We start from the raw sequence: 26901 nt of genomic DNA on the forward strand, positions 1-26901 counted from the left end.
AAAATAAATAAATAAGAGGCAGAAAACTAAAGTTTCTAAATGATTATGCTTTGACATCTATTACATAGCAATTTTAACAAGAGACAGCTCTTGTAATGTGGAAGCTGCCTAACTGAAGGCTCTCTTAGTCAAAATGATAAAACTCAAACTCAAAGCTCTAATTCCTTTCACTAAAAACAAAAGTAAGACTCAAAATAAAAATGACAGAAGGAGAAGAGCATTCTAATGACAACAGATTAGATGAATTATCATTAAGAAATATGACAATTTATATATATATATATATATGTGTGTGTGTGTGTGTGTGTGTGTGTGTGTGTGTGTGTCCGTCCCAAAAACCTTATGCACACACTTTGAATAATTATAAAGGCAGAGTTTATGAAAAATGTATTTCACTTTAAAAATTGAGCTATCAACTGTTAAAGTATTAAAAGGATACACTGTTAAAGAAACAAATATATATATACATTTTTTGGGACACCCTGTATATGAGCTGGTAAACAAAGAAATATAGAGTTGTAGTTAAGAGTATGGATTTTGCCACTATATGGATTTGGGTTCTCCCTTTTATTAGTGCTAGATGGGCAAATTATTTAACCTGTTCAGTTTTCTCATCTGTATAGAAGGAAATAATACTGGTATTCATTTTTTTTTATATTTTTATTGACTTCAGAAAGGAAGAAAGAGGGAGAGATAGAAACATCAACTATGAGAGAGAATAATCAATTAGCTGCCTCCTGCATGCCTCACACTGGGGATCGAGCCCGCAAAGTGGGCATGTATCCTGACCAGGAATCGGGAATCAAATCAAGACCTCCTGGTTCAAAGGCTGGCGCTTAATCACTGACCCACACTGGCAGGGCAAGTGGTATTCATTTTATAGGACTTTTATGAGCCTTATATAAAATGCACAAAAATTAGTAAGCACACTTCCCTGCATACTTCCCTGCTAGCTATCATTATTTTTTTTTTTTACCCCAGTTCCTAGCAGAGGACTTCAAAAAGTCCTCCACATTTCATGAATGGTAAGAATGTCTTTTGTTATTCACAATTAGACCCTTTTGATCACACCTAAGGTTATGCTAATAAGGTGACAAGGTCAGCCCTTAGACAGTTCCAAGACAGGACCTGGCCAATGAAAGACCAAGCATGTAACTAGAGTGCTGGAAACTGAATTTAATTATGTAGCCAATGATTCAATCAATCAAGCCTACATAATGAAGACTTCCTAAAAACTCTAAATTAAGAGGTTCAGGGAGCTCCAAATTGCTGAACACATCTATGTTCTGGAAGGGTGCCCAGAAAGGGCTTGGAAGCTCTGTGCACCCACTCCCCTACCTCCAATATCTTGTCCTATATGTCTATTCTATTTGGCTGTTCCTAAGTTGTATCCTTTATAATAAAACTAATTGTAAGTATAGTACTTTCCTGAGTTCTGTGAATCATTCTAGGAAATTATCAAACCTGAGGGTGGGGTTGAAGTCAGACAGGCAAAAATGCAGGCAGCCCACCTGCTGCAGCTGGTATTTAAGTGAAGGCAGTCTTGTGGAACTGAGCCCTTAATCTGTTGGGTTTGCACTAATTTCAGGTAGTTAGTATCAGAATTGAACTGAATTCTAGAACACTTAATTGGTGCCAGAAAATCAGTGTCCGAAATAATGTATTTTATTTAAATACTGCTAGTGTTGCCTTACAGTGACAACTGCAGAGTTGAGTAGTTGCAATAGACACACCATATGGCCCATAAAACCTAAAATTCCTGGATCTTTAAGGAAAGCATTTTCCTACTATTGTTCTAGAGAATTCGTTTCTCACAGCCTCCTTTTTCAACATTTTTGTCTATATCATTAACATATATATTTTTTTACTTATATATATTTGCACGTACAAGGTGAGGCAAAAATAGGTTTAAAGTTGTAAGTATGTGTAACAGAGTTTATTCTTGTATTATTATTTATGAAATTCATGCACTGGGGGAGGGAGGGTGTCCCTCAGCCCAGCCTGCTCCCTCTCACAGTCCCGGAGCTATCACTCCTTACCACCTGCCTGCTTGCTGTTCCTTACCGCTCGGCTCACTGCTCCTTCGTGCTACCACGGAGGCAGGAAAGGCTCCCACCACCGCAGCTGCGCTCACCTGCTGTGAGCTCGGCTTCTGGCTGAGCAGGAGCCCCCCCCCCTGTGGGAGCGCACTGACCACCAGGGGGCAGCTCCTGCATTGAGTGTCTGCCCCCTGGAGGTCTGTGTGCATCATAGCAACCTGTCGTTCTGGTTGTTCCGCCATAATGGTCACTTAGGCTTTTATTTTACAGACTAGAGGCCCAGTGCACAGAAATTTGTGCACTTGTGGAGGGGGGTCCCCTCAGCCAGGCCTGCACCCTCTCGCAATGCAGGACCCTTCGTGAGATGTCCACCTGCCAGTTTAGGCCCGCTCCCTGGGGGGCTAGGGCTAAGCTGGCAGTCAGGCATCCCTCTGGTCTGGCAGCCCGGGAGCCCTCGGGGGATGTCCGACTGACGGCTTAGGCCCACTCCCCGCCTAAGCCACAGTCGGACATCCTTAGTGCTGCTGAGGAGGCAGGAGAGGCTCCCACCACTGCCGCTGCGCTCGCAGCCGTCAGCCCAGCTTGTGGCTGAGCAGAGTTCCCCCTGTGGGAGCACACTGACCACCAGGGGGCAGCTCCTGTGTTGAGCATCTGCCCCTTGGTGGTCAGTGCATGTCACAGTGACTGGTCATTCCCGGTCATTCTGCCATTAGGGTCAATTTGCATATTGCCCTTTTATTATATAGGATTAGTGTATTATTTATTAATTATTGTATTACAGTTTACAAACAACTATAAATTTACTTTTGTACCACCCTGTATATAAAAGAAAAACTTAAACATCTATCTCCCCCCAGAAGACTTCCACTTATGAATAAAAAATAGTTTCATTAATCATTTTATCTTTAGAACCAACTTCTTGGTATCTGGTAAATAGAAGCTTAAAAAAAATCTATATCCACTGGAAAAGCTTTATAAAGCATGTTTCTATCCCAATGTATCCTATCATCTACTTTAATATTAGACTATGTTCTGCTTCTAAAAAAAAAAAGAAGAAGAAAAGAAAAGATACTATTTACAAATCATAAATTATTAGTATGGTAAAGTCTAAAAGGGCCACAGATATAATTTAACCCAATCTTTATTTTAAGTTAGACAAAATAATGTCTAAAAGACTTAATTGAACTGCCCAGTTAGTAACAAAGATAAGATTAGAATCCAAGACTAAAATCAATATTTTTTTCACTCAAAATAGCAATCCTTTCTAATGCCACAAGTGAAAAAAAGTGACAGGAATTAAAATAAGCTTTGTTCAAAATGTACCCCAAAAGTACTCTCAGGTTATTTCGTGCTGCTCAAGGAACCAGCCAACAGGAGACTGAATTAAAACATGAATCAACATACTGTTTCCTTCATCAAGAAAAAAAAAGTTATTTGAAATAAGAAGTGTGTTTATTGACAAAACTGATTTACATTCTTGCACAAGCTCCTTATCTCATCTTAGACCAGGACCAGCAAACATTTCACAAATATGCAAACTGATCTGTTGTCCACATTTTGAATAGCAGTGTGCTAAATGAACATTCAGTATAGTAGCAGAAACAGTAATATAAGGATCAGTCATATATATAATTCATATACACATTTCCCTTTTGAGAAATAAAACAAAATACAATATCATTTATTTTGCTTTCATATATGCATTTATATACATATCCTACCTAATAAAAGAGTAATATGCAAATTAACCATCACTCCGCTACATGCACAAGCCACACCCACCAGCCATGCGCACCAGCCCATCAGAGCGAGTATGCAAATAAACCCAACCAAGATGGCTACAGCCACAGAGAGCAGGAGGGAGGCTTGGATTTCCCAGGCAACGGATGAAGCCAAGCTTTCCGCCTGCCCTTCCCAGCCTAAGCCTCCACTCAAGGCTACAAAGTTTCAATTATAGAAGGTAAACAAATCCAAACAGAAATGGCAGCAGCCACGGAGCTGGAAAGAGCAGGAGGCTAGGGTTGCCCCCCGCTTTCCGCACACCCTGGCCGGCCCAGGCCTCCGCTTAAGACTACCAAGTTTCAATTGTGGAAGATATACACAAACCCCAACAGAAATGGCTGCCGGCCATGGAGCGAGCAGGAGGCTTGGCTCCGCTCCAGGCTACAAAGTTTCAATTGTAGAAGGTAAATAAATTCCAGACACCAGGGCCTCTGCTTGGGTCACCAGGGGGCATGGCTGCCTGCAAACCACCACAGGCCCCTTGCCCAGGCCGCCCCACGCCCCAAGGGAACCCCCACCCTGATCCAGGACACCCTTCAGGGCAATCCAGCTGGCCCCACCCGTGCACCAGGCCTCTATCCTATCTAATAAAAGAGTAATATGCAGATTGACCATCACTCCAACACACAATATGGCTGCCCCCATGTGGTCAAAGAACCTGCCCCCATGTGGACACAAGATGGCCACCACAAGATGGCCAGCAGGGGAGGGCAGTTAGGAGGCACCAGGCCTGCAAGGGAGGGCAGTTGGAGGCGATCAAGCCTGCAGGGGAGGGCAGTTAGGGGTGACCAGGCCGGCAACAGAGGGAAGTTGTGGGCAAACAGGCTGGCAGGGGAGCAGTTAGACATCAATCAGGCTGGCAGCGGAGTAGTTAGGGGGTGATCAGGCTGGCAGGCAGAAGCGGTTAGGGGAAATCAGGAAGGCAGACAGGTGAGCAGTTGGGAGCCAGCAGTCCTGGATTGTGAGAGGGATGTCCGACTGCCTCAAGAGGCAGTCGGACATCCCTCGAGGGGTCCCAGATTGGAGAGGATGTTGGCTGGGCTGAGGGACACACACACCCTCAGCTTCCGTGCACGAATTTCGTGCACCGGGCCTCTAGTGAATATATATTCATACATATATGAAGGATATAGATATAGAGATGGAGTTATAAAAAAAGAGAAACAGAGGCTCAACGATGTAATACTTGGCTCAAGGTCAATCACAAACCAAAGAAAAGGCAGACCCAAGATATGAATTCAGATTAGACATACCACAAAGGCCAACCACTTTATAGGAAACCAGGATACAAAAATGAATTTGACTCAAATAGCATTTTACGCATTAACTCATAACTCTAAATACTGTAAGTCAGGTACATTAGTTCATAGTTATAAATGGCTATAAACGGCCTAAAAGGAGCAGGTACAAGCTGGCACTAAAGAAAGCACCCATGATCATATACTATATTTCACCACTAAATAAGCTGTTCTCTCTGACCATTCCTGTTGTTTCAGGAGAGAAACACAAAAACTATACTGAAAGGAGAAGAGAATAACAACTTACATGGAATGAACATATTGCTTCACTTGTTCAAAACTTGTTGCTCCACATTGCCCAAAGTCCTTACTTTCAAATTCACCCAGCTTCACTTTTCTCATGTGTATAATGGGACAGAAATGCCTATGTCATGGAATTATTCTATTAATTGAGAATGCTGTATTTCCTTTATTCAAGAAAATATTTTTCACATTTTAAAATATCTGAAATCACATATAACCCATAATTGATGTGTACATTTAATGTAATAGTGTTTTTTCTCTTCCCAGCAAGAGTTCTTATTAAAAGGTAACACTCAACAGCCTAACAGCATACCTAACCAAAACTTGTAACTACTATCCTATATAATCCTATATAATAAGGAGGTAATATGCAAATTGACCATCACTCCAACACACAAATGCTGCTCCCATGTGGTCAAAGATGGCCGCCCCCATGTGGACACAAGATGGCCACCACACGATGGCCAGCAGGGGAGGGCAGTTGTGGGCAATCAGGCCAGCAGGGGAGGGCAGATTGGAGGAACCAGGCCTGAAAGGAAGGGCAGTTGGGGGCGATCAGGCCTGCAGGGGCGGGCAGTTAGGGGTGACTGGGCCAGCAGAGGAGGGCAGTTGGGGGGACCCAGGCCTGCAGAGGAGGGCAGTTGAGGGACACCAGGCCTGCAGGGGAGGGCAGTTGAGGGACACCAGGCCTGCAGGGGAGGGCAGTTGGGGGGGACCAGGCCTACAGGGGAAGGCAGTTAGGGGTGACCATGCTGGCAGTTGAGGGCAGTTAGGGGCAACCAGGCTGGCAAGGGAGGGAAGTTAGGGGTTACCTGGCTGGCAGGGGAGGGCAGACAGGGGCCATCGGGCCGGCAGGGGAGCAGTTAGGCATCGATCAGGCTGGCAGAGGCGGGGTTAGGGGGTGATCAGGCTGGCAGGCAGAAGACAATCAGGCAGGCAGGCAGGTGAGAAGTTGGGAGCCAGCAGTCCTGGATTGTGAGAGGGATGTCCGACTGCTTGCCACAGGGATCGGGCCTAAACGGGCAGTCGGACATCCCTCAACGGGTCCCAGATTGGACAGAGGGTACAGGCTGGGCTGAGGGACACATTCCCCTGTGCACGAATTTCGTGCACCGGGCCTTTAGTTACATTATATTTGGTGCAAACAAGCAACAAATGATTCTGGTTTGTTTTGGTAACAGCTGTTTCCAGAACTTTATTTATGTACTTATATACAAATATATACATGATTAAGTCATTGCTTTTATTTCTCCTCTTCTTTCTACCCCTTAGTGTCTAGAGACCTTGATTTTGCAAACTGCAGTTTTGCAAACCACAATACATTTCAAAAATGTGACTCCTAAGATTGTTGAGATTAATGTATTTACAAGGTGCTAATGGATACAAGAAAAATGGAAATGACAGAAGCTTATGCTAAATCCTAAAGACTAAGTACCAATTTTTTAAAGGAGAAAAACACTCCTAGAAGGAGATACTACTTTAAATATACTGTGCCAATCAAAACTTCCAGTACTGGAATTGAGCCCTTGCTCCATCCTGCCTACTCAATAAACTTCTTCTCACTCTTCAAAGCCAATCTCAAGAGAATCCTCCACCTCAAAGTCTTTTCTGACTCCTGCAAATAACTTATCATCTTCTCCTTTGTGATATCACATTCTAATACATATTTTTACTCAAGATCACAAGAGAAAAAAAAGCAGTGCCAGGATGTGAATTCAAGTAAGTGAAACCACAAAGGCCTGATCACACTATTTAGTATATTTTTTGTTGTTAATCCCCACCCAAGTATATGTTTTTCCATTCATTTTTTAGAACTAGAGAAGAAGGGAGGGGGAGAGACAGAGAGAGAGAAACACTGATTGGTTGCCACCAGAACACACCCTGACCTGGGCTGGGGATCAAGCCTGCAACCTAGGTATGTGACCTTGACTAGAATTGAACCAGAGACCCTTCAGTCCAAGGGCCGATGCTCTAACAACTGAGCCAAACTGGCTAGAAATATTTAGTATTTTTTATATTGGTCTCTTAATAGAATTTGAACTTTTTAGAAAAGAATCATCTTTTCAATCCTACTTTGTCCCAGCATACTATCACTAGGTTTGGACACTTGAGATCCCAACCACCACATAGAAATAAATGTATGTTTAAATTAATCTTCTTTAATCTCCTTCTCCTCTCCATTAGGTATTTAGACATCTTCAGGGTTTAAGATCATCCAAGAATGTTGCTGAACTATACTCTAAAATCTTAATGAACAACCACAACTCTCGAAATACACAGTGCTAGATTTCTAGGCAAATCATCCCTGGAACACTGCTATGATGAGTCCTCTACTTTGGGCACTGCTTTGGAGCATTCAGAAGCTACTTACAATGGTCATTTTCCCAGTCCACTATTTCTACTCTGTTCCAGTGTTAATTTGACCCAGGTGGGATCAAATGTGTATCTACCTGGTAATCTAGTTAACGGTCTTCCCCTGCTCCTCCTTCACAACCCTGCCCCTCTCCTGTTGCCTCCCATTTAAAATACAGTTGGTTAGCCTGGCTGGTGCTGCTCAGTAGTTGAGCATCGACCTGTGAACCAAAAGGTCACGGTTCGATCCCTGATCAGGGCACATGCCCATGTTGTGGGCTGGATTCTCACTGGGGGACATGCAGAAGGCAGTCAATCAATGATTCTCTCTCAACATTGATGTTTCTGTCTCTCTCCCCCTCTCCCTTTCTCTCTGAAATCAAAATAAATAAATAGAAATAAAAATACACTTGGTCAGATACAAATAGGTATGTACAGATTTTCTTCACGGTAGCCCACATCAGGCTGTGAATATCTCCTTTTTGGTCCAGAAGCAGTAATTATCTTTTGGGCCCCATTATCACTCTGAATAGTACAGAGACAAAAACAACAACAATAACAACAACACAAACATACATTGGATATTGTCTCAATAGGTGATCAATAATATAGTTCATAAACAACCCTAAAAAACATGTGCAACACATGAGCCATATGAGTATGTTAAATTTCTGAAAGTAAAAATACTAGTTTATTATGACTAAAGAATGTCATAAAGGAGATACTACTTTAAATATACTGTGGAGAAATAAACTGTCACCAAAAAGAGAGGCAGGGGCAGATGATGACAAGCAATATAAATCATGCCACTGAACTCCGTGCTATATGCTAAGTGGAGAGGAAATACTGAATGACTAACTGGGTATGCAAACAGACTTCAAAGGGCTTGAGAATCAAAACTTCAATAAATTTAAATACTCCAAGTTAAGTGTGCTAAATGCTTGGCATAGTTATCACAGAAGCTATGAACACATGATGTTATTTCCGTATCTTATTTCAATGAGACTATAGTTAGAATTTAAGATAGCAGCAAATTAAATTCTTAAGATTTCTAAAATAGAGGCAATAAACATAGCAAATACTGCCTCTGTTTGAAACCTAACAATGCTTATTACTTATAAAATCTTGAAAATATTATTTACACCTCTAATCCTTAGTTTCCTCATCACTACCTAACTTCACATGACTCTGGTGAGATTTAATGCATGTGAAGCACTTAGCACAAAGATTTTCAACCAGTGTGCCACAAGAATTTTTAAAATATCCAGTATCTGACTAATTAGTCAGGGGCACTAACCTCTTTTTCCTTAGATTGCCAAATAAAAAAAATGACAACAGCCAAAACAATAGCCATCTGGTATGAATGCCCTCGTATGAACCATAAATATAGAGATCATATAGTAGTGTTACATCTTATTGGTCACATCACATAATAAGGTTGTGTCTGATTTATTAATTCTTGGTATCAGAAATCCTTATATACAAATATAGGCACTTGGTTTTTTTAAAAGTCACTTTGGAGCAAAAAGAGTAGGTAGTTACTATTATTTTTTTTTGTAAATCAATAAGAATTACACCTATTTTTTTGTCACATCAGCAAAAAATAGAACATTTTTTGGTGTGCCACAGAATTTTAGTAATTAGTTTATGTGTGTCTTCAGTTGAAAATAGCTGACTTAGCACAATGGCTACCTGGTGCTTCATGAGCTCAACACAGGTTCATTATTATTATCCTTATTGCTATTATTGAAGGAGAGTGAAAACATCAGTTTTCTACCAACATTGCAGCAGATATAAAAATAACACTTGTAATTAGCTAAAGAAGAGTGTCAAAACTGTTTGGGCTTAGTGATACCAGTAAATAAGTAATACCTTTGGATGCACAGATGAAGGCATCCTATCTAATAAAGACAGGATATGCAAATTGACCATAACTCCACGACAAAGATGGCGGCGCCCACAGCCAATAAGAAGGGAATATGCAAATTGATGTGACAAGGCAAGAGGCGGAAGGCGGTTGCGGGCTGGAGCCAAGGCAGAAAGGAGGCTCTGGCCGGAGCGAAGGCGGTGCCAGCAGCCAGGTGAAGGAAGGCTTATTCTTGCACGAATCTCCATGCATCAGGTCTCTAGTATGAGAATAAAAACATGAGAGAGAAAAGAAAAAAGTAGAAGGAAAAGAATAAAATAATTCAAATTAAGGAAGTCAGGGGTTTATGTAATGAAAAACAGTGTAAATTTTAAAGGAAATGTATGTGAAACACTATAAATAGATCTCATAGTTTTATCACCATCACTTATTTAATCCTTATTTTCACTTAAGACCTTCTGTGTACCTCCAAAACTCATGTTAAAATGCTAACCCTCACAGTGGCCTCAGCCCTGTGATTGCCCAGGCAGGCGGCAGCTCGTAGTTGGGTGAGGAGGATCGGAGTGGCCCTCCGTGGGTGAGGGGCCAGACCAGAGCCCAGCAATAGAGCTGCCGGGTTCTTCATAATGAAAGATCTTGGGACGCTTCTCTCTCCTCCATATAGTTGGTAGTTTGGGAGGTGACGAGATGGCTGGCAGTGTCAAATCTTTCTCCAGAGCCTTGCCAGGGGAACCAAAGACTCCATCTGGGAAATCTGTAGCATCTTGATGCTTGAATTCAGCAAAAGAGAGAGGAGCAGCATTAAAAAAGAGCAGGTAGTGTCCTGGCACAGAGGAGAGTCGAGAGCATGGAGAGGAAACAAGAAAGTGAGCCACATAGTCTTGGTAGAATTTCTCCAATGCTGTGCTTAAAATGGCAGGGTATTCTGGTTTAGTCTCCTCCTGTTTTATTGTTTACTAGGAGCCCTGTGCACAAATCTGTGAGCCAGTAGCTCTCTGCGGGACCTGGCCGCTCCGCGCCCGCTGCCCACAGGCTTTCCTCGGCCCAGAGGCCCATCCGCGGCTGGGCGTGGAACGCTTGCCTTGTTGCCACGGCAACAAATCAAGCATTCCACCAGGCAACTCACGCTGCCCACTCTCAGCGGCCACCCCCCACTGGGACTGCGGGACTCTGAGAGGACTGGGCACCGCCATCTTGTGACTATGGGCGCCACCATCTTTGTGACAGAGTGACAGTTAATTTGCATATTACCCTTTTATTAGATACTATTCCTGTACTTCAGTCAGTAACTACTGATCCGTCTCTATATGGAGATATTTGGTCATGGATGGAATTCTCTCTCACAATAATTTTCAGTGCTCTTTGAGTGCTCCCCCTGTTTGTGAATGCCATTTGATTTCAAGATATAGCTGGCCTGGCATTCAAGGTATCTGGGAGGAAACCTCACACATTCCCTAGTGTTAGCAAAATAATGGTTGACATGCTCTTCAGCCTTCTGCTTCAGGCTCTTTTCCTCATCCAAGGGATGTCTGTGAGTCTCTTTCCCATCCACCATGATGGTCAGCTGGTTAGTCTCCTGCATAAATCACTATAGTGACTTGAGTATTAAGGGTTCAATAAAGGAATTGAAATGCACCAGTGATTGTCAAACATACAGATGAATTGGCCTAAAAAATATGTGCAACACCTGACTAATTAGTCAGGGGCACTTAACCTCTTTTTCCTTAGATAGAAACTACCAACTAACTTCCGATTTGGTTTGCCCTCACAGCTATGCAGCCCTCATACATTATCAATGGCTGCCTCTTCTCTATCCTCTTTCCTTTATTTGTCAGTGCCAATAAAGCAAAGACCCCTGGCAAAGCTTACCTTTGTTGTGCCTCATCTCCTTGGTGGTTCTCTTAAGCAACAGACTTCCACAAGATGGTCTACCTACAGTCTGCTCTGAGTACCTCGACCTCTGCAGAGAAGTTCCCTCCACCACTTTCATCTCCTGCCAAACTGAAGGCTACTTCAGGCCACTGAGTCACCTGCCATCCAGAGGAGATGAGTGGGATTGGAAGGGGGCTCTGCAGCTCTTTCCTTGTTTATCTCCCCCACCAGGAAAGGCAAGACCAACTCTGCCAAGGGCCCTCTGCATATTCCCTTCTGAGGAATTGGATTTTTTGTCTCTGGTGCATGCCGGTAAGACACAATCTTCCTGACACCAATATGTGGATTTTCAACACCTGTGAGTCTGAAAGGACACATTTTTCTGCAGGTCTTTCCTAGCATCTGCCAGCCCCTGTGCCTGGACTGATCTGAGTACTTTTTCTCCCCATGCTATTTACCTTCCCACCTCCCCTTCCTCCCTTTCACCACCCTTGGATGAATGGATTTTGAAATTCTAGCTTTTGTATTTTGTAGTCCTGTTATTTTTGTTTTTTTTCTGTGAAGCACATATATTGCATGTGGGAGGTAAAAGGTTATCTCAGTTGCTTCTGGTCACTCCCTTTATAGCCATTCCTGTCTTGTTTCTTGTAACTCAGGTTGGTCTCTCTTCTTCCACTGCAAAATATAAACCTGAAGGGAGAGATAGGATGAAAGACCTCATAGCCATATCTGCTGAGTGTTAAGCAGTGGTTTTCCTTTTTCTTGAAGGGGAAAAAACTTTTTTCACTGGTATGTTTAAAGTTCCCCAACTACAGGGAGGTACCAATTTTGGATAAGTGACACTGCAACACAGAATGCTCAGAGAACCTGAACTTAAACTATGAAGTTCTGAAATTTACTGCTAGCCACTGTGGGTCTATCTGGTATTTCAAAGGAATATTGGGTGCTGCAAATAGGAACTAAGGGAGTAAACTTATTAAACCCAATAAACCTGGGATTGGTGTTTTTCTGTCATATTAAAGAGACTATATGGAAGCTGGTCCCTAACCAACTCCCCACCTCCCCCCACACACAAAAATGCTAGCCCTCAGAATCTCAAATTCTAACTGTATTTGGAGACAGAACCTTTGAAGAGGTAGTTAAGGTAAAATGAGATCATATTGGTGAGCCTTAATCCATATATTACTGCTTTCCTTATAGAGAGAGTAAATTAGGACACTGACACACAGACAACCATATGAAGACACAGGGAGAAGATGGACATCTAGCCACCGAAACCATGAAAAAGTAAATTTGATATTTAAGCTACCCAGTCTGTAGTATTTGTTATAGCACCCTAGCAAAATGATAGATATGCTAGCCAAACCCAAGTCACTCAGGTTAATATAACAGAAAGGGTACTAGAAATTCAGAGACCTGAAATTCAGTTGGGCAACTTAAAAACTGAGCAGCAGATTAAATCAGTAACTTCTCTGTGCCTAGGTTTCCTTATCTATAATCCAGAAAATCTCTGAAATCTTATCAATCACTTGCATTCCAGGATTCTACTATCCAATTCAGAGTCTCATTTAAAATACAGTACTCCTCATTAAAACAAAAATTGCAATCTAACAAAAATGGAGTACTCTTATTCTGATAAATCAAATAAACCTTCACTAAGTATATATCCTGTTTTCCAGGTAAAGTTACTTCTTGATTTCAGGTTTGGGTAAATAGGGCAAACATGTATTTCCAGAAAGTATACTTTCATATATATTTTTTAATAGTAACTCAAAAAAAGCAATTGTTTATTTCACTAAGAATTAGTCTAGAATAAGCAAACCATATTAGAAATAATAGTACTTTTATCTAAATCCTACACAATAAACTCCTACATTTTATTAAAATTGTTTCTTCAGTCCAGCCTGTGTGACTCAGTGGTTGAACCAAGAGGTTATGGTCAATGCCCAGTAAGGGCACCTGCCAGAGTTGTGGGCTCGATCCCCAGTGTGGGACTATGCAGGAGGCAGCCAATCAATCATTCTCTCTCATCATTGATGTTTCTCTCCCTCTCTCCCTCTGTCTTCATCTCTGAAATCAATAAAAATATTTTTTTATAAATAATAAAATGAAATTGTGTTTTTTTTAACTCTGTAGCAATGTTTACAATTTGCCTTCCAAAGTATTTGCTGACAATAAAATGCATTTACTATGTTGCCATATTGATTTCCATGAATTGTTTAGGCAATTTTTACCAGAGCAGAACAAGTTTTTCCCCAATGATATGTGATTTTTAAATTGTTGTTATTAAGTCAATGCATACGTTAGAATGAGGTTTACTGACACCTAACAGAACAACCCAAAATATGAGTGGCTCAAACAATATAATAAAGATACATAAATGTGTTTGTATTTATAAGTATATGAGGTACGTGTATATGTACACAAATAGATATGCATACACATAATAAAGGCAGCATGCTAAAATACCCATTAGTTTCTTTCTATGGTTCATCTACTTTTTCTATGTCATCTCTAAACCAGGAATATCCTATCTAATAAAAGAGTGATATGCAAATTGACCGTCACACCAAGACATAAGATGGCTGCCCCCATGTGGTCAAAGATGGCTGCCCCCATGCGGACACAAGATGGCCACCACAAGATGGCCTGCAGGGGAGGGCAGTTGTGGGCAGTTAGGGGTGACCAGGCCAGCAGAGGAGGGCAGTTGGGGGTGACCAGGCCTATAGTGGAGGGTAGTTGGGGGGGACCAGACCTACAGGGGAGGGCAGTTGAGGAACTGAGAATGAGCAACAGAATACTGTAACTATAGATACAGTAACTATATCTCTCTTTCAGAAAAAGACTAGCGCAATAGGCAGCTGGGGGGGACCAGACCTGCAGGAGAGGGCAGTTGGGGGTACCAGGCCAGCAGAGGAGGGCAGTTGGGGGGGAGGGGGGGGACCAGGCCTGCAGGGGAGGGCAGTTGGGGGGGACCATGCTTGCAGGGGAGGGCAGTTGCAGGGGACCAGGCCTGCAGGGGAGGGCAGTTGGGGGGGACCAGGCCAGCAGGGGAGGGCAGTTGGGGGGGGACCAGGCCAGCAGGGGAGGGCAGTTGGGGAGGACCAGGCCTGCAGAGGAGGGCAGTTGGGAGCCAGCAGTCCTGGATTGTGAGAGGGATGTCCAACTGCCCGTTTAGGCCCACAGGGGAGGGCAGTTGGGGGAGACGACCAGGCCTGGTCCCCCCCAAATGCTCTCCCCTGCTGGCCCGGTCTCCCCCAACTGCCCTCCTCTGCTGGTCGGTCACCCCTAACTGCCTAAACGGGCGGTCCAACATCCCTCAAGGGGTCCCAGATTGGAGAGGGTGCAGGCTGGGCTGAGGGACACCCCCTCCATGCACAAATTTCATGCACCGGGCCTCTAGTCCAATATAAGTATAATGTAAGCCACATATGTAATTTTAAATAGTCCATTAGCCACATTAAAAGAAAAATGTAAAAGGAAACAGGAGATGTTAATTTATATTTTATTTAACCCAATGTATCTAAAATATCGTTTCAACATGTAATAAATATTTTTAATTATTAATGAGACTAGAGGCCCGGTGCATGAAAATTCGTGTACTCGGGGGGGGGGGGGGGGAGTCCCTCAGCCCGACCTGTGCCCTCTCGCAGTCTGGAACTCCTCAGGGGACGTCCATCTACCAGCTTAGGCCCATTCCCCAGGGGGATTGGGCCTAAGCTGGCAATCAGACATCTCTATGGCAGCTCAGGATCCCTCAGGGGATGTCCAACTGATGGCTTAGGCCTGCTCCCCGCCCAAACCGCAGTCAGACATCCTTAGCACTGCCGAGGAGGCAGGAGAGGCTCCCACCACTGCCACTGCGCTCGCAGCCATCAGCCTGAGGTGTGGCTGAGTGGAGCTGCCCCTGTATTGAGCGTCTCCACCCTGGTGGTCAGTGAGCATCATAGCGACCCGTCATTCCTGGTCGTTCTGCCGTTAGGCTGTTAGGGTCAATTTGCATATTACCCTTTTATTATATAGTACTAGAGGCCCAGTGCACAAAATTCATGCATGGGGTGGGGGGTGTCTCTCAGCAGTTGGACATCACTCTCACAATCTGGGACCACTGGCTCCTAACCACTCGCCTGCCTGCCTACCTGATTGCCCCTAACCGCTTCTGCCTGCCAGCCTGATTACCCCCTAACCGCTCCCCTGCCGGTCTGATTGACGCCTAACTGCTCCCCTACTGGCCCGATCACCCCAACTGCCCTCCACTGCCAACCCAATCGCCCACAACTGCCCTCCCCTGCCTGCCCATTTGCCCACAACTGCCCTCCCCTGCTGGCCCAATCACCCTCCCCTGCTGCGATCTGCCTCCTCCGCTGGGACCCGCCTCCTCCGCACAAGGTGGCAGATGCTGGGACTGGCCCCCTCCGCACCGCGTGGAGCCATGGGACCCCCAAGCCTCACTGTGCAGAGCAGCTGCCAAGCCCCGCCTCCGCTGTGCGCACGGCCATCTTGTGGTGGCTAGCTTGTGCCAGCCATCTTATGGCAACTTCATGCGCAAGGGCGCAAGGACCACCTAGGCTTTTATTAGTATAGTTTACATTTTTATACCAAGTCTTCAAAATCAAGTGTGCATTTTATGCTTTCAGAACATTTCAAGTGCTCATCAGTCACATGTGGCTAGTGGCTACCACACAACTGTACAGTTCTAAATAGATCTAGCCATCTTTTAAACCTCAACTCAAGCATCACTTTATGAAGCCTTTCCTTGACTCCATTGGTATTTTTCTCCCTTCAGTGTGGCCCACTATGCCCTAATTTATTTCTATTCTAGAATTTTTACATTTCATTGCCTACATTTGTCATCAGATACAGTACTATAAACTCCGTGCCTAGCATTACTTAAGGTAAGGAGTCAATAAATGTTTGTTGAATAAAACAGATTATGTGATTAGAGATGCAGTTAGACTAAAAATGAGTATATATGTTCAGACACAACTGACTAGTATTTAAAAGAGGCAGGGGGGCCCTAAGGAAAAGTAGCCATGAACTAAGAACTAAATGATCTGCAAATTAAAGATAGTAATGTATTTTATTAATTTTTTAAAAATCTTTATTGTTTAAAGTATTACATATGTCCCCTTTTTTCCCACAATGACCGGGCCTTACCCCATCCCCACCCCAGACCTTCACTATCCTATTGTCTGTGTCCATTGGTTATGCATATATGCATGCAAGTTCTTTGGTTGATCTCTTCCCACCCACTCACCCTCCCTATAGTAATGTATCTTAAATAACTAAAATAAGTCAACCGTAGAATGAAATGATTCTGTAACAGTGTATAATAAACATTAATAGCTAAGTATCATAATAAAAGCAAAACCTTTATAAGGTCTCAGGAATAAACTACGTTAATAGTGTCTCTCTTTAAAAACTAATAACATATGCCACAAATATGGTACATTGAATTATGAAATTTTAATATCATAAACTACCTCCCCATTATATACATTTACTCCTTTTACATACAAAGATAATAAATTAAGGCTCTAAGATACAGAATGCATAATTATATTGATCCAAAACCCCAACCACTCTCACTGGAACTATAATCACTATTGTAAATGTCTAGATCCCATATTTTCTAAGAAATCATCTTCAATTTATTTCAGAGTTTGGCAGCATAATTTTTCAATGTAATTGGATACAGCTGTCATTCCAAAGGACAGTTTGTCATGAGTACGGATCACTAAACATCATTAAACATTATTTCTGGAACAAAAAAAGCCCAATATAATTAATTTAAAAACCCAGAAAATCTGACTAAAATCTATTTGCTCAACATACTTCCACAGACAAAAATGGTTCCTCACAACTGCTTCACCCACTCTTAAAATAAGTTAGGATATAAGAGGAATGGTGGCATGAGAAATAACCTTGGCTTCTCCCCCTAAAATTTCAACAAGTTTACCAACTATTATTCAACAAAGAATTACCTGTTCAATACATAGGCACGCCTGAGAAACCGGTGCACTGGAGCATCTAAAGCTGGACAACTTGGAGTAAATGGGAAATGAGAAAGGAGGAAAGTGCAAATGGCCTATAGCAAAGCCCTGCAGCTTGGAGCTCACATCTTGGCCTGAAGAGAGGAGGAAGCCTGCCGTAGCAAGCGCTTCCTTCAGCCTAAAGCAGTGGTCGGCAAACTCATTAGTCCACAGAGCCAAATATCAACAGTACAACGATTGAAATTTCTTTTGAGAGTCAAATTTTTTAAACTTAAACTTCTTCTAACACCACTTCTTCAAAATAGACTCGCCCAGGCCATGGTATTTTGTGGAAGAGCCACACTCAAGGGGCCAAAGAGCCGCATGTGGCTCGCGAGCCGCAGTTTGCCAACCATGGGCCTAAAGGAACAGAGCACAGGGTTCTGCCCTGTGGCTCTCCACTGTCCGTCCTGCAGTGGTGTTTCAAACAAAGAAACAGAACCACAGAGCTCTGCCATGACATGGACTCCTAAAAACTCACCTTCCGTTGCCCTTAGACTCAGATTGAGGAGCATGTCATCTGTAAATAGAGCTGCTGTTTCGCAGATACCCAAGTGGAGTGCTTGGGGCAGGACCGCACAAAGATCAGAGGTCACCAATATGGTGAGAGCAAAACAAACCCCAATCCAAAGGAGCCCAGCATTACTTATGGAAGACGTGGAGGTCATGACTGGAAGATCAAAGAGGTAAAAAATCTTGCAATTCAGCACCATCTATTGGAAAAGAGGAGAAAGATGTCTTCAGAGGAAAGTGCCAATGGCCATTAATATAGACAGATATAAGTGCCTACAAAAAGGAGAGAAGCAAATATCATGAATAACCACTGTAACGAGGATAATCAGAAAGAAAGTGAAAAATCCCCAGAAAGCAAGCTGGCAAATAGAAATATGTGAAATAAATGACAGAAATTACAAGACTGCAGTTCTAAAAATACTCAATGAGATGCACGAAATACAGAGAGGCAGTTCAATCCATTCAGAAAACAATTCAATGAACAAAACGAGTACTTTATCAAAAAGACTTGAAACTTTAAAAAAGAACCAATCAGATATCCTAGAAATGAAGCATGCAATTAATGAGATCAAGAGTAAACTACTGAGCAAAGAAAACAGAGCCAACCAGATGGAGGAAAGAATTAGTGATATCAAAGATAGGAAATAAGAAATGACAAAGAGGGAAGAAGAGAGAGAACTCAGCATAAACAAAAATGAAAGAGCTCTACAAGAACTATCTGACTCCATCAGAAAAAGCAATCTATATAGATAAAACCCTAATCTGCAAATAGACAGAACAGCGGAACCGAACAACCGGTCACTATGACGTGCGCTGACCACCAGGGAATGCGCAGGGAACATGGCGGGCATCAGCAGCAGGTGGAAGAGCATGAAACATGGCAGGCGTCGGCCGCGGCAGGATGGTGGAACAGGTGAGTGGGGGCGCCAGACCAAGGCAGGGCATCAGTTGATGTCATCGTGGCAAGCCTCTGGTGGTTACTGAAAATTCTTTGCTCCCGTGTGCCACGGTCCCGCCCAGCACTCGCACCTGCAGCCGGTGCCAGCCCCGCTTGCACCCATGGCCGGCACCTGGTGCCAGCCCCAATCGCTCAGCACCATCAGCGGGTGCAAGCGGTGGCTGCCAGCCCCGATCGCCCCTGAGGGCTTCTCCCCTCCCCCTGCTCCTGAGGGGTGATCGGAGCCAGCAGCCACCTCTTGCACCCACTACCAGTGACAGCCCCACTCACACCCACTGCTGGCGCTGGCCCCAATCTCTCTGCGCTATCAGCGGTTATGAGCAAGGCCAGTGCCATCAGCGCGTGGGAATGGCAGTGGCGGGAGCAGGGCTGCAGGCAGACAGGGCACCAGGAGCCACAGTGGGAGGGGCCAGACGGGGGCTCAGAGGATGGACTAAAACCCACTCCTGTGCCCACCTCAGCCTCGTGGCCCACAGTTCCTTTCAAGGTGCATGAATCTGTGTACTGGGCCCATAGTTTATATTTCTTGATAAATCACATTAAAGATATATATATTTTTATTATTGATGTTAGAGAGAGGAAGGGGAAGGGAGAGAGATAGAAATATCAATGATGAGAGAGAATCATCGATCAGAGGCGTCCTACACAGCCCCTACTGGGGATCCAGCCCAAAGCCTGGCATGTGCCCTGACCAGGAATGGAATCGTGACCTCCTGGTTCACGGGTTGACACTCAACCACTAAGCCACACGGGCTGGGCTTGCTAAATCACCTTTGTGTTCAAATCCATCTAACTGTCCTGCATTCATTTTTATTTCCTGTGAACATCTTGTCCTGAGCCCTCTATGGTTAGCATTCCCTACCACAGAATCAACTCACTGAGGCTGGCTGATCCCTTCTCTTCTAATATCATCTCTTCACATAAAACTGGCCTTTGGGATAATTTCTAAGTACTGGATAAACATTTCAATTAATAATGGAAAAGACTCCACCTTTTGAATCTGAAGGCCTGAGTCCCAACTCTTCCGACTTAATACCTAGATAACCTTGTGTAACTACTTGACATTTTATACAGCCTTTGTTTCCAAATCTGTAGAGAAGGAATGGTATCTGAAAAGAAAGTTATTCTGAGGATTAGTTAATGCAGAGTAATTTCTCAAAAACACTGTAAACAGTTAAGAGCTATTAAGATATACGCTAATATTTTCTAAAACAAATGCACAAAATCGTTGTTACTCCTCTAACTTGTCCCTCAGGCTTGTTATTCAAGTAGTCTTATAAATATTCAAGCTAATGCTCCCAGAGGGAAGTATTATTTACCTAGGATCATCATTCATGTCCTACTAGGTCTACATGTGAAATTCAGCCATTTAAGGGAAGAGATGGAAGAGATTCCTGGCAAAGGAACTTGAATAACCTCCTATCCATTCTTTCTCCAGTTTTCCATCCACTTCGCTCAAATTAAAAAATTAGGAAAAATGACCCAAGGCACTGTTAAAGACTATACAAGATTCAGGGGAACAGACCTCCTATGTTTAATAGGAGATCATGATCTGTGGGTACCTGAGATCTGTTCTCTGAAAGGTTCACCAGGCTCAGGTACTCCAAGCTACAAGAGAATAGCTCAGTTTTAAATAGATGTGTTTTTTTCTCTGATCAGATTATCTCCAGGCTCAGGATAAGAGTAAAAATAAAAAAATTTAAAAAACTATAGTAAGTACTAAATTAAGTTAGCTTTGTACCAGGTACTTTAAGTGATACTAATTCATGCCTTGGTCAGTGGCTCAGTTGGTTAGAGCACATCCCATACACCAAAAGGTTGCAGGTTCGAGTCCCAGTCAGAGCGTGTATGGAAGGCAACTGATCAATGTTTCTCACATTGATGTTTCTCGCTCTCTAAAACTTAATAAAAACATATCCTTGGGTGAGGATTAAAGGTGTGTCTCAGTTGGTTGGGCGTCTTTCAGTACACCAGGAAGCTGCAAGTTCCATTCAGGTGAGGGCACATGCCCAGGTTACAGTCTTGATTCCCAGTAGGGGGCGTACAGGAGGCAGCCCAGCGATGTTGCGCTCTCACATCAATGTTTCTCTCTCTCCCTCTCCCTCCTGCTCTCTCTAAAAATCAATAAACTATTAAAATTAAATATATATATATATATATCTACACTAATAAAAGAGAAATATGCAAATTGACCATACCCCCACGATGCCCACCAGCCAATCAGGAGTGAATATGCAAATTAACCCAGCAAAGATGGTGGGTCAATTTGCATTCACAGGCGCAGAGCGGCTGGGGGCGGGGTGGCCGCTTGCGCGAGAGCCAGCGCCAAGCGGCCTGCACCCTGGGAACAGGCGTCCTCGGGACCCAGGCCACTCTGAGCCTGTAGGCCCTCATGTAAGCCCAGAGCAGCTGGGGTCCTGGAACCACCCCCGGCCACCCAGGTCCTATGCGCGCAGGCATGGAGCAGCCAGGGGCGGAGGAGGAACATTCCCGGGACCCAGGCGCTCTGAGCCAGTGCATGCACAAACGGCCAGGGGCGGGGCGGGAACATCCCCTGCAGCGAGCGAGCAGTCCCCCACAGCAAGTGAGCAGACAGCAGGGCCCTGCTTGCCCCTGGCCATGGCAGCGAGGGGAAAGCAGTCCCCCGCAGGGCCCCCACAGAGAGCAGACAGCAGGGCCCTGTTTGCTCCTGGCCCCAGCGGCGAAGGGCAAGCAGACCCCCACAGAGAGCAGACACTAGGGCCTGCGGTGGTGTCAAGCAGGCAGGTCCGCAGAGAGCAGAGAACCACAGGGAACAGGCCTAAGCCATCAGTAGGACATTCCATGAGGGCTCCCAGATTGGAGAGGGTGCAGGTCGGGCTGAGGGACCCCTCTCCACATGCACAAATGTCATGCACCGGGCCACTAGTATATATATATTGTCTGTATACACATATAAATTCATTTAATCTGTACAAAAACCTTAAGGTAAATATCCCCTTTTACACCTAATGAAACTGAGGCACATAAAGTTTTAATGACTGCATGATAATCCATAACATGGATATAAAATAATTTATTTAACCTTTCCTATTGTTGAAGATTTAGGTTTTTGCAAACTCTTGTATCACAAAACTACACAAAACTACAATTAACCCCTATAACTGTCCACAGATAAACTCTTCCTTAGTCAAAAGAACTGAGGACTGATGTCAAAAACCTGGATACATATTGTTAAAATGTCATTCAGGACAGCTATAACATTTACACTTCCAACATCATCATTTAAGATTATTTAAGCATGCCTAGAAAACAATGGTAGGTTTCTTTTTAATTTAATGGTAATTTTCTTCTTATTCATGGTACCTCACTATTATTTAGTGAAGGGTAATTTTGCATTAACTAGCAATATATATTTCTTCTTTCTTGAAATATATCAAGTCCTTAGCCAAGTTAACTTTTTTCTTATTATTTGTCCTGTAATACATAATACCCAATTTTTTAAAAAAATTAATTCCAAATATTAATCAGGAATTGAGGCAAGCCAGTAAGTCAGGAGAAGTGAAATAGGAAAACTGAGACAGCTAAACAAAATGACAGAGCAATTTACAGCAGATACAGAAGGTCACCTCCCTAAAAATAAATCTTGGCCTCAGTTGTACTTCTGCTCCAGACCCAGAAAAGCAGCAAAACCAGGTGGGCAACACTAGGACCAGCTACAATGACCAATGACCCCCTGCCCTGACACTGACCAAACAGTGAAGACCATGACCCTGAGGAGCACACCTAGAGAACTGATGAGTATTCTGTTGAAACCCTCTCCTGAGACTTCCCCTAAGATTCCCTCCAGTAAGAAAGAGATAAAGCCTCAAGACAAGGACCTAGTGCAAGCTCTTCCTCTGCGGAGCAGTCCCCGCAATTACCTTTTCCCTCTTCTTCTCCCACTTCTTCCCCCACAGGCATGCATCTCCTAAATCCTAAAAGACCCCAGCAGGCTTGCAACTAGAGGAGCAATGGGCAGCAGCAGCTCATCCCAGGCTAACCCCTGACCCTGATGCCAAGGCCCCATTTTCTCTGACTTCCCAGAGATCTAGGGCAGCTCAGCATAGGCTCTCCTGTTGCTTCTTCTATGCTAAGCCTGTTCTTGTTTCACAGTCCCCAGCTTTAATAAATGTTTCTTCATGGTCATCCAGACTCATGTTGTGAAATTTTCCTGCACGAAGTCAAGAACCCACACACAACTGACCAGCCCTTGACAAGACCCTCTCAGGGCCAGGTCCCCTTTCCGGTAACAGAATCATGGGAGTGAAATGGATACAACCCAACTCAAACTATCTTAAGCAAAACAGGAAACATATTAGCTTAATACACTGAAAAGTCTGGGCATATAATTGACTTGAAAGGCTCCAAAAATACCATTGTCAATCTATCTCTTGGTTCTAGTTGCCTCTGTGCTAACTTCATTCTCAAGCATACTCTGCATTAATTGTGGCAGATTGCCAATCAAATCTAAACTTACATTCTGACATCTTAGCAACTCTAGTGGTGAGCATCCTTTTATTCTCTAGCAGAATGAAAGAAATTATCATGCTGTCTCAGATGTGCAGCTACATTTTTAACCACTATCTTTTATTGATAGGCCAGGTCCAGTTTCTGATTCTGGTCCAGGAAAGCAGAAAGGAATTCAGGGAAATCCCAAACCATGTAAACAAGAATTAAAAAGAAATGACTCCCCAACAAAGTATCAAAAAGTCTAGAACTGTTAGTATCAGAAACAACAGATTCTATGCAGTTAAAACCAACAGAAATCTGAAACATTCTAGTCCTTGGCTGCTCATCTGCCTTATAAACTCACTTCTTTCCATACATGTAACACGTTTTAAACTTCCCTGTTTAGCAATATTACTATCTTAGGCACAACAAAAAACACACTCATCATCTCACCAGGGGAAGGAGAAACAAAGAAAAATCTTTGAGCTAGGAGCAATTGGACAGATCTAAATTCTTTTTGGATGGTACCTAATAATCTGACAATATAGCTATGTAATTGTGTGTGTGTGTGTGTGTGTGTGTGTGTGTGTGTGTGTGTGTGTGTAGCTAATATGCTAAGTGTCCGTCCAACCGGTAGTTATGACACGCACTGATCACCAAGGGGCAGATGCTCAACACAGGAGCTGCCGAGCTGCAGTGACTTGGCAGCAGCGGTTTCGGGTGATGCACCCAGAAACCAGAGAGAAGGGAGCCCAATTCCTTGCAGGGCCCTGCGATTCCACCTTTGGCCATAGGTTATGTTGTTGCTGGGGCACTATTGGCCCCGAATCTGATTTACTGCACACTTGTGTCTGCGTTCCACACCCTGTATGACAGGAACTTTACAGAGTGCCCTCTCGAACTCCGGGATCCCTCAGGGGATGTCGGAGAGCTGGTTTCAGCCCGATTCCCGCAGGCCAGGCTGAGGGACCCCACCTGCCGGAGGAACTCCACTCACTCCGCAGAAGCCTTGGAGCCCTAGTTGCAGCCGGCCAGGGAGGGACCTTGGGAGGTTGGCTCAAGGGCGTGTCCAGCCCATCTCACCCAGTCCCACCCCGCTGGCCACCTTCTAATTAATTTCCTTTCAATGTGCAGGAATCCGTGCACTGGGTCACTAGTAATTAATATATAATGGTAAAAGAACTTAACTCCTACTTAAAAGGGTGAAAAGGGTAAAACAAACCATGGTCACTAATTCAAAGCACAGACTGACCATACAGTAATGGTCAGAGTAGCAAAAATTCTGTGTCCTGGCAATGGAGTTCCTTGGTCATTATTACCATCTCAGAAGACCTCTCTTATCCATTACCTTCTATAGCCTTATATATTCCTTCTAGTAGTTGTACTGCTTTAGCAGTTGCCTTTGAAATACAATAATAGAGGCCTTTGTTTACCTGGCTTGAGGTTAACCCTGGAAATAGTTTCCCTAAAAGCTTAATAAGCTTTTGGTCAATTTACTTCAGGCAACTGGTTAAATGAGCAAACAAAGCCAAAGATCTTGTCAGAATACAGTATATGAATCTAGATTGCCAACTTTCCAGTTTTCTAGCAATATTCAATCTCAAAGCAACAGGCCTTCACAGGACTCATCCCCTTAACCCTCAGCTTAATTATTTTCCAAGAAGCAATGTGAAACAATAAGCTGTGTAACCAGGCACAGCTATTCTACCTAGCACTTGTTCCCTAGTTGCACCCTTTTTAAAGCTCTTTAGTAACTGGTTTGTTACTCTGGTCAGGAGTCTGGAAACATACATGAGATGCTTGGGAGAAGCTTATAAAACAGAACTTTACATGGTTCTAATTTAAACTCATTGAAAATTGGGGCTTTTCAACCTTCAAGGTTCTTGGTATGTATTCTGATTATCTACTATTTTGGATGGTGCCTACGGACAGAAAGGGCCTCTCTTAGTTGGAAAGACAACATTCTCTTCCCTCTATGATTTCGGCATGCCATCTTGGACCAAAGCTAATTCCTCTTATAAGGCACTAGAGGCCCGGTGCATGAAATTCGTGCACGGAGGGGGGGGTGTCCCTCAGCCCAGCCAACACCCTCTCCAATCTGGCTCCCAACTGCTCGCCTGCCTGCCTTCCTGATTGCCCCTAACCGCTTCTGCCTGCCAGCCTGATCACCCCTAACCACTCCGCTGTCAGCCTGATTGATGCCTAACTGCTCCCCTGCCAGCCTGTTTGCCCTCAACTTCCCTCCTCTGCCGGCCTGGTCATCCCTAACTGCCCTCTCCTGCAGGGTTGATCACCTCCAACTGCCCTCCCTTGCAGGCCTGGTCCCTCTCAACTGCCTTCCCTTGTAGGCCTGGTCCCTCCCAACTGCCCTCCCCTGCTGGCCATCTTGTGGTGGCCATCTTGTGTCCACATGGGGGCAGGATCTTTGACCACATGGGGGCAGCCATATTGTGTGTTGGAGTGATGGTCAACCTGCATATTACTCTTTTATTAGATAGAATAGAGGCCTGGTGCACGGGTGGGGCCCAGCTGGTTTGCCCTGAAGGGTGTCCTGGATTAGGGTGGGGGTTCCCTTGGGGCGTGGGGCGGCCTGGGTATGGGGCTTGTGGTGGTTTGCAGGCCAGCCACACCCCCTGGCGACCCAAGCGGAGGCCCAGGTATCTGGAATTTATTTACCTTCTACAATTGAAACTTTGTAGCCTGGAGCGGAGCCAAGCCTCCTGCTCGCTCCATGGCCGGCAGCCATTTCTGTTGGAGTTTATTATCCTTCTATAATTGAAACTTTGTAGCCTTAAGCAGGGGCCTGGGCTGGCCAGGGTGTGCGGAAAGCTTTGCTTCTTCCATTGCCAGGGGCAACCCTAGCCTCCCTCTCTTTCCAGATCAGTGGCTGCCGCCATTTCTGTTTGGATTTGTTTACCTTCTATAACTGAAACTTTGTAGCCTTGAGTGGAGGCTTAGGCCGGCAAGGGCAGGCGGAAAGCTTGGCTTCCTCTGTTGCCTGGCAAACCCAAGCCTCCCTCCTGCTCTCTGTGGCTGTAGCCATCTTGGTTGGGTTTATTTGCATACTCGCTCTGATCGGCTGATGGGCGTGGCTGGTGGGTGTGGCTTGTGGGTGTAGCAGAGGTGTGGTCAATTTGCATATTACTCTTTTATTAGGTAGGATTATCAAAGGCCCTGAGACATGCCCCAAACACTCTATTATCACTAAAGTTCCAGTCTCAGTAGTTTCATGAGCAAAGATAACACAGGTGACAATTTAAAACAGCTGCTCTATAATTCCTTAAGAGGAATTGGTAGAGAAAGCAACATCCTTGCTGCCTTACATTCTATTTCAACCTTTAAGGTCTGTTCCTTACAATGTCCCATTTCCAGTTACTGATGTCTACACTTCTAAGTATCCTTTCCATTTATAAGTAACAAAAACCCAATTTAAAGAGACGTCAAGCTAATCACAACAATAATAATAAGCTTTAAA

At 44.1% G+C, this 26901-nt stretch overlaps 1 protein-coding gene and 1 pseudogene across 2 annotated transcripts in view; one reads left to right on the forward strand and one right to left on the reverse strand.

Annotated features, from left to right (window-relative positions):
• LOC129150064 (etoposide-induced protein 2.4 homolog) overlaps positions 1 to 11486 on the forward strand; it is a 51648-nt pseudogene extending 40162 nt beyond the window's left edge.
• Positions 1 to 26901, reverse strand: part of NBEA (neurobeachin) — an 896160-nt gene that overhangs the window by 863884 nt on the left and 5375 nt on the right. The window lies entirely within an intron of this gene.

Source organism: Eptesicus fuscus, chromosome 8, assembly GCF_027574615.1.
Source record: "Eptesicus fuscus isolate TK198812 chromosome 8, DD_ASM_mEF_20220401, whole genome shotgun sequence".
NCBI classification, from domain to species: domain Eukaryota; kingdom Metazoa; phylum Chordata; class Mammalia; order Chiroptera; family Vespertilionidae; genus Eptesicus; species Eptesicus fuscus.